Consider the following 12,339-nt stretch of genomic DNA (forward strand, 5'->3'; position numbering starts at 1 on the left):
TAGTCAGAGATTTACCAATACATTCAAAGTATTTTTACATTACAGCTGGACGTTTGTTTGCATCAGGTTTCCTATCTCTTTCTAGCAAAAGTTTTCTGTCAGGCGACTTCTAGCTGTTTTTTTTGACTGGCCGCCCGATATGTCAGAAAACATACTTCACAGGGCAGTGACAGCTCGAGCTCGATCAATGTTTGCATCAGGACACTGTGACGAGAAGTTCGTCATTTTTGGGTTAAATTATATATTTTTTCACTGGGCCTAGAAAGCCTTATTGCGTGTACGTACACGAAAAAGATTGAGGTTAAATTTTGTACCCGCCAGCAAAACAAATGGGGTGCTAGTGTGCGTGAGCTCGGGCTTAGATAACTCTATGCCTGCGGCTGAGCTTGTTTATCAGTACAGTACGTACAGTATATTCGAGATCAAGGTACAGAATTGTTGATGGTTTGAGTCATGGATGGAAATTAGAACGTTTCTACACAGTAACGGAAGTTTACACTTTGACAAGTCCGATATTTTTCTTAGACTCGATTTTTTTGTGTAAACCCAAATAATTTTGTTATGTTCTTGTAGTTGAACTTAATAAGTCGTGTGAAAATAGGAAAGGCTCCATCAACAAATGACGTAGCCTTTTTTTGCGAGAATTTTAGTATGCTGTTCTAGTATTTTCATTTTTTGTCTGGTAATTCACCATATTTTAAAAATATTTTCCAAATCAAGAACAAATCAGTTCACCCAAAGTTCAGCACACTCATTTCAGTAAGCGGGATGGTAACAACCAGAAATAACTAAATATGGATAGTGTTGCATACAATATTGCATCCCGCACTGATAGGAGTTAGATTGGACGTTTAAAAACAGCAACATTTTAAAATAAGGATTTCTTAACTTGAAACAAACCAGTTACCGTACACAATAAAAAAAATAAAAATGAGATCTTTGGAAAATAGATTTTTTTTTCAGCGTACTTATTCTGAAGGATTATTCAAAGTGTCAAACTAAATTATAAATCGATTTTAGCTACTTACAAAATTAAAAAAAAAATAAAAAGTTCTAAATGCAATTTGGTATTAATCAACCAACCAAAAAAAAATGGTAAAAAAAGTGTTAAATGCTCAAACTTATACCTAAAGCAATTGGTTAAATAGACCAATTTGGATTTGTAAACAATTAGTCTATCCTTATCATGTTAAATCAAACTAGCCGTACAAAGCCTTAATGACTCATGGACACTGTTTTGATAGCAATCTAGAGTTAACAAAATGATCCAATAAACAAAATTTATTTCTTTATGCTCTTTTTGCAGAAACCGCCTTGAGTGAGGGATATTCAAAAACACCCAAAGAGCAAAAATATGAAAATTTTGTTTATTGGACTTTAAAAAAATATTGAAATGCAAAATCCACTGCTTGTTAACAAATCTCCATTGGCCCAATTGGATTGTATTGCTCTAATCACATTTTTTATATTAAATAATTCAAATATTTTCCCACATCAAAATTTTCATGTACTAGAACAGCGATTCTCAACCTTCTTCTAGGCCGGTATCCCCTGCCATGTAAATCAAGTAGGCCCGGTACCCCCGTTGAGAATCGCTGTACTAGAATTATACAAATATTAATTGCAAAGTTAAATTGGTGGAACTTTAAAAACACGTATGAAAGAGTGGGAACCTTGAATTGCAAAAAGTCAAGCATGACCCGATTGATCCACACAGGCAGAAACTAAATAAAGGGTTAAAAAATAAGATATTCCAACAAAAATATTCAATTTTAACGATAATTTTTAAAATGTTTTTGACAAAGAATTGCAGCATCACGCGAATACCTTAGGTAGGTCATAGAATTTAAGAATCTACGAAAACAAATCTAATCAAAAATCTTTAATTATTGATTATTTTACTTAGGACAAAAGAATCAGCGTAGGACAGCAGTCGACAAACTGCGTTAGGTAATAAAAGAACGCTCCCCAACCACTTACCTTTATATAACACCGCATTGATTCGCCAGCACTGTGACGATTCCAGTCACAGGGGCACACACCTGATTGAAATGTTTACATGCATCAGTTGAATCAAACTGTCAAAATTTAATTACGTCGTCGTTGATCGTCGAAAAAGGTAGAAAAAGTTTGCTCTTTTTGTTTGGATTTTGGAATGCACCTAAAATTTGTGAAAAATCAAAAAAATATCTTAATATTTCATCAACTGTAAGTACATAATGCACTCGATCAAACTATTTCTACCGGAAAAGAAAACTTCCGGAACTGAATCGGCAAAGATTGCCGGCAAATGTCAGTTACAACATATTTTTTATGTTTCAGCGAACGAGACGTGTCTGGATCAAGAAATCTCTTCCAATCTTAGCCATGTTCCCGTTCCTGCTCCTTCCCTTCACTCTCGTTCAGCAGAGGTACAAGTGGGCAGCGGTTTTCTTCGGGTCTCCAAGTAACCCGCCAAGGGTGTTCGTGGCCATTTGTGGATGTCCTTTCGATTTAGATGCTGCTGTCCCTGGCGGAAGTTGGAGGTAGTGTAAATACGTTGGGGGTCTGGCCGTAGCACCTTGAGGTAAGGCTGCTTTCCGTGGAGTTGAACTGGAGAGGCGGTGACATTCCACAAGCAAAACTGGGTTCGCCCCTAGAGGACGAGGCATTCTCTGAATGAAATAGGTCCTGCTTCCAGTTGGGAAAGTTTACTCCAGGGCAGGTTGCGAGTATAAATGCTTTTGGTAGAATCTTAAACAAACAATTTATATTATTGTTGACGATCTTCAAATGTAGTGTTTGAAAACAAAACTTACATTTTTCGTCCCTGATTCGACCATAGAATCCCATGGTTTTGACAGCGGTTACGGAAGCGATGATTTTTTAACTAACATTCAAACAAAAACCTTTTCAGTCAAAAATTGGCAGTTCTTCCGAATCCTCCATAAGCCGCACTTAAAAACAACAAACAATAATCATAACAAACAACAAAAACTTGCTTTAGATTGTTTGATCTTAGATTTTCAACAATAACATCAAAATTGATGATATTACTCTTGCCTGACTTGCCCTCAACTGTAAATGACTAGTTTGTTTTGCTTTAAGCTGTCATCCGCTGCAATCGTCAAAAAAATGAAATTTACATGATTTTTTGCATTTCAGTAAACAAAATTACGATAGATTCGAATTTTACATGCATTCATGAATTCAAATTTTGCGGGAATTGGTAAACAAAAATTCATTCACATGAAATTTGGCCATTACGTTGGATTAGAGTTTACATAATGGTTCTTTAAATGGAGTTTGGCTGTTTACAACGGTTTTGAATTTTACATTAAGCGAGTTTACGTTTGAAACACGGTTTACGTGTCGGGTAAATTTACATTTTTTTTTCTGTGTATATTACACCTTTTTAAAGATTACATTTTTGCGGTAACACTCTCAACTTTTACGCGCACGATCACATCACTCAACTTTTTGTTGCTAATTTCATTAAGACTTTCGTCGAGCCAATTCTCTACGTTGAAGCCAAACTTGTCCTCCAGACCTCTTCGCCGAGCCATGCCAAACCCGAACTCCTAAGTCCCGGGTGGACTCTTCACAGCGGCTAAGTCACGACGGACTCTTCACAGCGGCTAAGTCCCGGCGGACTGCGGCCTCCACCGCTAAGTTCGGCTGGACTGGGGCCTCTGCTACTGGTGGCTGCTGGCGGGTCCGGCTGGTCTGGGGCTTCTTCAGGATCTGGAACTGGACTGGGCTTGAACTGGCTGGAACTGACTGGAACTAACTGCCCTCCTCAAGAATTTTGGGGTTTTTATAGACAGTCCCCGAAAACTCTACTAAATTTTGTTCTACTAAAAGTGGTCCGTTTCGATGAGAAGCATCGATGAACCTCATGAATTAAATTATGCAGACCTCTGCAATTCTTCAGAGCGAGTCCACGAACAGGGCATACCCCTTTGTATGGGACGTCGTTTGGACCTCTCCAATCTGCCTGAAATTTTCAGGGGTTGTTTGTACATATGAAACCAGCATCTGGCCAAAATATGAGCACTCTAGGTCAACGGGAAGTGGGGCAAATCGGGACACGAAGTTTGAAGGTTCAAAAACGTCAAAAATCTTAAAAAGGCTATAACTTAGGCAACATTCAATTTAATTTCAAAATTCAAAATGCATCTGAAAGGGCTTAAAAAATGCAACAAAATGCAGGGTAGAGCATCCCGATTGGTTAAATCTAAAGGGAGTTATTGGCATTTTAGTGAAAAAATAGCATAATTTTCAAACTCAAATAAAAAAGTGTTCCATCCAGATATCAACTCGGTTCGACCTGCAGCTTGTAGGGGACATCTGGGACTACCAGAACGCTTTGGGTAAGGTAGTTTAACATATTAAATAGACACTTTTACTTTTAGTGAATTTTTTGGTTGTAAATTTTTGCTCGGGGGACCCCTTAGATCAAATTTTTCGGTGTTAATTTTGTCATATTCGTGTTCCTGAGACAATTTCACAATAGAAACATGCATAAAAATGTTTATTTTCATCCATTTTAACCCTTTAAAAAATGAAAGTTAAAAAAAATCTTCGATTCACATTTATTGAAAATCAAGTTCGTTTCCAAGGATACTAGATGACACCAGAAAAAAGCAGCTTCTTAATTTTTTTTTACTTTCATTTTTTAAAGGGTTGAAATGGATGAAAATAAACATTTTTGTGCATGTTTCTATTGTGAAATTGTCTCAGGAACACGAATATGACAAAATTAACACCGAAAAATTTGATCTAAGGGGTCCCCCGAGCAAAAATTTACAACCAAAAAATTCACTAAAAGTAAAAGTGTCTATTTAATATGTTAAACTACCTTACCCAAAGCGTTCTCAGTCTCAGATGGTAGTCCCAGATGTCCCCTACAAGCTGCAGGTCGAACCGAGTTGATATCTGGATGGAACACTTTTTTATTTGAGTTTGAAAATTATGCTATTTTTTCACTAAAATGCCAATAACTCCCTTTAGATTTAACCAATCGGGATGCTCTACCCTGCATTTTGTTGCATTTTTTAAGTCCTTTCAGATGCATTTTGAATTTTGAAATTAAATTGAATTTTGCCTAAGTTATAGCCTTTTTAAGATTTTTGACGTTTTTGAACCTTTAAACATTGTGTCCCGATTTGCCCCACTTCCCGTTGACCTAGAGTGCTCATATTTTGGCCAGATGCTGGTTTCATATGTACAAACAACCCCTAAAAATTTCAGGCAGATTGGTGAGGTCGATGCGAGATGGGTATGCTTTGCTCGTGGACTCGCTCTTCATGACTTTCCGTATGGTGTAGTGAGTACACCTCAAAATCGGAAGTCATGGGTTCGAACCATTGTCGTGAAACTTTAAATTATGTTATTGGAATATCAAAATTATGTTCCTAAAACATTCTCAAAAATGTTGGTCAATAATGAGAAGGTCGAATTCTCCATTGAACAAACATGCCAAAAAAATGGTTAAGCCACACCCTCAATTTCCCCTGTGTAATAACATCGCACATTCATAATTGAAAGCTTAACCATTTTTTTGATTGCCTAACAATTGGCGAAATTTAATAAAGGGCTTTTCAGGTGAGGATGACTCATGATCCACACCTGTACATAAGCTTAATTATTTGTCGCGCAACGCGAGTCGACACTATTGAAGCAGAGCTAATTTGTTTAACCCAGACAAAGAAGGTAAACTACACATCGTATTGAAATACATTACACCAAACAATTAAATTCTGACATATGCAAAGCATTCTTATCATGGAAGGGACACGATTATATTTTAAACTGCGTTCTGTAACCGTTGGTTACAGTTCTTGAACGAACCTTCACTTTTCAATTTATTTCCCGTTCATGCAACATTACACGACACAACCAGTGAAGGGTTATTCATACCGCTGCAAACACGCAGATCCTGACAGCGCTAGGTCAGGACTGCACGAAAAGTGGGAGGGAAAGAAAATGGTGGATTTTCCCACCCAAAATGAGAAGGGAATGTTTACCTCAGCCGTCGACGACAAGAATCGGCCTCTTTTATTACCAGGCGTCCGTACGGTAAAGTCGCGGTTCCGTGAGTGTCAGCATCGCCTTTTGCTGGTCACGCCTTGCCTTCCGGTGGAAGTGCCTGCGGAAGTTACATTCTCCCGCATTCCGGAACCCGGCCGTGCGGTTTGGTCAACCTAGCCCTGTAAGTGCGCAGTGCCTTTGGCTACGTTTTCCGTCAACGACCACCACAATCTCTGGCGCGGGGCGCCATAAACGCAAAGGAGATTCCCCCTCTCGGCGCGACCGGATTGGTGGAAGCCAGGTCCGCCGATTACGACAACGAGGGAAGACGCCTGCCGCAAGAAGGATCAGCAACGCCCGCTCGACCTTGTCTCGCGGTTTCCAGCGCAGCAGCAACAACAGCCGTCAACCGTTATTCGGCTGCAACGAAGACGACCCCCCCACGGGACTTCCGGCGGCACAGTCGAGGGCGCTCCTGTGACCGGCCAACGCAGAGGAGAACGCCGAAGGCGTTCAATCCCGGGAAGCTGCTGCTGGAGTTACGGTACGTTTAGTCCCCGAAGTGCTACACTAAACACACACACACACTTTACACGATACAGAAAAATACACGTCTTAACCTTCGGGAAGTCGCGTGTTTTCGCGTTTCTTACAAGTGCCCTTACAAACTGTGTACAAAGTACACGTACGCGACCTCCGGTGGGTTAAATAAGAAAAGTGTGGTTCTTGATTTTTATTTCCTTTCCGAGTCTCTCTTGAATCGCTTAGTAGTAATGCCGACCCTGAGATGAAGAGTAGTCAGTAGCTTAGGCCTACGACTACCTTTTAATAAAAGGTCTCTGCCCTGAAAAAATGGAATGAGTTAGCCCTCCTTGACAACTGATCAAGCCATGAGTTTCAATTGGCTTCCTAGCGGAAAGCACACGAAAAGCGATCAAGTTTGACCGGCTGGATAAAAATCTAAGGATTTTTCCTTCGGGAGGTGGCAGGGATCCGTGTTAGCACGGCTTTCTATCACCTGCACACTTCCCTGCCCCGGCCAAGAATTTGTGTTAGTGTCCCTTGTGGACTTAAATCGTCTGAGAGTTCTCGCGATTTACTTCAATGCTTTGCATTGCCGTTTTTCGCGTTGAAAAATTCGTGGATTTGGGCAAATTGTGTTGTTCGGAAACCGATTTGAAACATTGAAACATAATAAAACATAGATTTTGAACCTACACATACTCCGCTGTGATAAATAAACAATCAACACACAACACAATATCCCACCACCAAATTGACCTTTATTGCTTTACGATCAAGCTTCGCGCTGATCGACGACACACACAATGACAAAGAATAAGAACAGACGAAACTTGCAAAAGTGGAATGGCACACACAGGAGTGTGACGTGGACGTCTCGGACGGTAATGTGCTATCTGAGAGGCCGAGTCCCGTCGACCCTGGCCAGCAGAACAATTGTTGTGTTTATTTCGGGCACCGGTCCCGAAATTAATTTAGCCGGTTTATGACCGACGCACGCAGATCGTTTGATCCAGGCATGGAGAGATCTTGCAAAATGAAATTAGGAAATTATAATTGAATAATGAACCCACGATAATCTGTGATAACTAGGAGTACTTTAATTACTGTGATATTTAATCAGTGGAAAACCCAAGGAAAAGTTGAAACATTTTCAGAACTGAATGGTTTTGGATTCGATTTCGGATTAATTTTGAGATTTCCGGATTTCCCAATCCTAAAGAGGTTGGTTTGAAATAAAATGAATCTTTATTCATGTTAATTACAGAGTTTAGTAACACTGACTAACTCTAACGTTGTAAGTCGACCGAGGGTCGGTTAACCGCAGCAGTTGGTGAGGGGTTTAACATTGGTTTCCCTCGGAACTCGCTGTCGGTTCGACCCGAAGACCCGATGAGCATCTGCGGAGAAGGTTAGTCGTTACTAAACACCTGTAAAGAAAAAGAAAAAGGAATGAAATTATTACACCGTACTAATTAATGTTATTGTGTGTAAAATTGTGTTAAATGTTTGTGAAAAACAGTTTGTTTGTAAATTATGTTCATGCAGACTTGTGGATTTGGAACACCCTAGTCGTAAACATGGAGCATAGTTTATGTTGGGACTCCATAGTTGCACTGGCGGAACTGTGGACGGCAAAGGGATGATCAGTTTTGCCCTTCGCCGTATCACTGTCCGTGGAGCTGTCGCGAGTGGAGTTCGCAACGACCAAAAGTGGTCAAAAGTAAGCCAAAATTCGTTAATTGAAAAAGTGCTTATCTTTATGCTCATGTTGGAGGTCCATAGCTGCGCTGGCAGTCCGACGAGACGACCAAGGGGTTATCCGTAGTGCCCTTGCGTCCGAGCGTCGACTGTGGAGCGGCAGTGAGGGGACTCTGCCAACCAAAATACCGGCCAGAAGTGCCACACGCAGAGAAATACTGCCTTATCAAATTGATAAATATCATTATCAACTTCAATAACTTTTGATTATTGTTCTGATAACGTTGAATTATCGTTTTGATAAACTTTTAGCATCGAAACGACAATCTTCTTTATCATTTTGATAAATAACATTATTGCTAGAATTTTTTCCGCATGCACGTTTTTGCCTGTCATTCGAAACATAAACAAACAAACCAAAATGAGTGAGGAAACGTACAAGTTTCTTTAAAGATGCTGTACCCGGAGGATTTGGCCAGCTTACAAAAAAGGTCATTTGCCGGTCGAGTCCAACTGTGTGTAAAGGTCAACGTGCTAAAATAAGTTGAGGAACCGCCGTCCCTCTCTTCCTACTGTCGTGGTTTCACCGGAGAAATAGGAATCCTCTAAACTCACGGTAACAATGATCGAGTCCGCAATGGCGAGTCCTGCTGCTTCCGCAACTAAAGAGACGCACCCCTGCTGGCCATACTGGAAAAGCAACTGTTTTCCGGAGGAACCTGGCACCCAGGAAGAAGAGGCTGGCTGACGTTGCCAATGGAACCAGTGAAGGATATGTCCGATTTGCGCTGAATTTCAATAGGTGAGTTTTAAAATAAAAGTTAGATTTCTAATAGGTCGGGCTAAACGTGCTTCTTTTCAGTTGCGTGTTTCCTGAACCAAAAAATCTACCAGAAATCTGGACACCGTCAAGCCGCTTTTCGACGTCTTCGGCCTTGTAATGGGCAATGTAGATTTCAAAGTCAACACAACGCACCCGGTATCGAAAAATTCCTCCAAGGCGGAGATTCAACCCGATGGAGAGTCCAAACCTCTGTCACAAACGGCAGCAACCGATGGACCATTCAACGAGTAGGATTATCTTCTTATGGTATTACATTTTTGTAACAAAATAAAGTTTTTGAAGCAGCATATATTTTGTTTGGTTTTATTTTATAAACGAAGAACTAGCAGTGGGAGGAAGATAAATAACATTTTCAATTTGACAAAATACTTTATCTTTTCTATAAACTTATTTATCAAAATGATAAATATTTTTATCAAAATGATAAATTTTGCTTTTGACGTTTCTCAAATGACGTTTATAAAGCGATAATATATTTTGTCAAATTGATGCACATTGTTTATCAAATTGATAAGAAAAATTATCAAATTCGATAAAATAAATTATTGGTTGCCAACCGATAATTTAATTTATCGAAATGATGGCAGAAACTTATCGAATTGATAATTCTTTTTTCTGCGTGCAAGCCTAAAATTTTACGATCGTCAATCATTAATTGATTTTTAATTTACAAATTTTAATGTGTACAATTACCTGGTGCTCATCTTGCTGTGTCAAGATGGCCAACCACGGTTCATCCCGGGATTATTTGTGGGTTTGTGCAGGCTGATCTTCCTCGGGAAGATTCAGAACCTAGCAGCAAAACACCACCACTTTTCAGGCTCACTGTGAGCTGAAAAGTAAATAAAAACTTAACGAAGATGCTCTTCGTAGGACTAGTCCAAAAACTTATACGACTTACCTGAACATATCGGACGAAACATCGTCAAAAACACACCGAAAACGACGTAAAACGATCGCGCACTTGATTCCGTCGACCGAGCTGATTTTTCAGTTGTAAACATTGCGTTATGCTCTGACAGCTCGGCGACGTGTCAGTGTGGACGTTTTGGCATCTGTCAACTGCAGAGACAGTTTGCTGCAGGGGCTTCACTTGAGGTTGAATCACCCCTTGGAGATCGAAAGTGATCCAAACTTGTAAATTCTGTACATAATTATTTTGTTGCGCAACATAACTATAGAGTTGTCTACCCATAATTCGGGATGATTTTTAATAATTATTTTAATTTGTTTTTGCATGATTTATGTTAACTTATTTATTTTAATTTGGTGTAAATTTTGTAAATATTGAATGTTTTTGTTTGTATTATTTATTATTTGAGTTGTTTTGTGAAGGTTCATTATCTCGCGCGTTGTAGCAGTAATGTACCTGAGAATTGTAGGTTGAATTGTCCACACCCACGAATCTAGTAGATGCCGACGATGGTGATGCAAAGCATTGTTGTAAAAAAATGCGAAACCTCGTCGTGCTTTCACATTTTTTTCGCCGGGGTGGTGGATAGTGTAACCGTTGGTTACAGTTCTTGAACGAACCTTCACTTTTCAATTTATTTCCCGTTCATACAACATTACACGACACAAGCAGTGAAGGGTTATTCGTACCGCTGCAAACACGCAGATCCTGACAGCGCTAGGTCAGGACTGCACGAAAAGTGGGAGGGAAAGAAAATGGTGGATTTTCCCACCCAAAATGAGAAGGGAATGTTTACCTCAGCCGTCGACGACAAGAATCGGCCTCTTTTATTACCAGGCGTCCGTACGGTAAAGTCGCGGTTCCGTGAGTGTCAGCATCGCCTTTTGCTGGTCACGCCTTGCCTTCCGGTGGAAGTGCCTGCGGAAGTTACATTCTCCCGCATTCCGGAACCCGGCCGTGCGGTTTGGTCAACCTAGCCCTGTAAGTGCGCAGTGCCTTTGGCTACGTTTTCCGTCAACGACCACCACAATCTCTGGCGCGGGGCGCCATAAACGCAAAGGAGATTCCCCCTCTCGGCGCGACCGGATTGGTGGAAGCCAGGTCCGCCGATTACGACAACGAGGGAAGACGCCTGCCGCAAGAAGGATCAGCAACGCCCGCTCGACCTTGTCTCGCGGTTTCCAGCGCAGCAGCAACAACAGCCGTCAACCGTTATTCGGCTGCAACGAAGACGACCCCCCCCCCCCACGGGACTTCCGGCGGAACAGTCGAGGGCGCTCCTGTGACCGGCCAACGCTGAGGAGAACGCCGAAGGCGTTCAATCCCGGGAAGCTGCTGCTGGAGTTACGGTACGTTTAGTCCCTGAAAGTGCTACACTAAACACACACACACACTTTACACGATACAGAAAAATACACGTCTTAAATAAGAAAAGTGTGGTTCTTGATTTTTATTTCCTTTCCGAGTCTCTCTTGAATCGCTTAGTAGTAATGCCGACCCTGAGATGAAGAGTAGTCAGTAGCTTAGGCCTACGACTACCTTTTAATAAAAGGTCTCTGCCCTGAAAAAATGGAATGAGTTAGCCCTCCTTGACAACTGATCAAGCCATTAGTTTCAGTTCGGTTAACAGCAATTATGAAGCTAATGTGGAAAATGTCCCACCAACATTACAAAACCTCGCAACACTAGAGGGGTGCAATATGCCGACAACAATTATGTCGCACACAAGCGCAATGCACATTGTTCATCCGGCAGAGTTGTTTGCATAATGTTCACAAACATCCCGAGACTCTTGACTCCCTGATGGATAATTTAATTGATTTATGATTACGATTATGTTTGTCAGCCTCGCAGGACAATCACGGCGATACAACCACTCTCCCTCCCAATCCCTGATCTGTCAAAGTCTTGAAATGTTTGGGCTTCCGTTCTTCCCCCTAATTTGTACTATGTTTTTGTGCGAACGAAAAAGAATCAGAGAGGAAGAGAATGGGCGAAATGGAAAATCCACCACTTTTAAGTGGGAAAGTGTCGCGGAAATTAACATAATCCTCTTTCCGACAACCGCTTCATTCCATCGTGCTCTCGAGCACTCGAGCAACTCTACAACCCACTTTTCGATTATCTTCGTCTTGGTTGCTTGCTCCTTGTTGTATATCTTTATAGTACAGAAGAAATAGCGCCATCAACCTGCTAGAATTATAAGGACTTTTGTTTTTCATAGATTCATATACCTAGTGTTGGATTATTTTTTTAACATTAAGAAAATTGTGTTTTACCAACATCTATTCTTAGTTCAAGCTTACAAATTATAAAACAAGACTTTTATTTTTCATTTTAGATGTTT

The 12,339-nt window shown here is 40.6% G+C and overlaps 1 long non-coding RNA gene across 1 annotated transcript; it reads right to left on the minus strand.

The window, feature by feature from the left end:
• Nucleotides 1-7,768: 7,768 nt before the first annotated feature.
• On the minus strand, nt 7,769-11,566 carry LOC128093662 (uncharacterized). Its single transcript, XR_008212673.1, has 2 exons — nt 9,773-11,566; nt 7,769-7,964 (listed from the first exon to the last, which is right to left on the minus strand). It is a non-coding gene; the product is annotated as an uncharacterized LOC128093662 (long non-coding RNA).
• Between the last annotated feature and the right edge of the window lie 773 nt (nt 11,567-12,339).

Source organism: Culex pipiens, chromosome 1 (genome assembly GCF_016801865.2).
Source record: "Culex pipiens pallens isolate TS chromosome 1, TS_CPP_V2, whole genome shotgun sequence".
Lineage (NCBI taxonomy): Eukaryota > Metazoa > Arthropoda > Insecta > Diptera > Culicidae > Culex > Culex pipiens.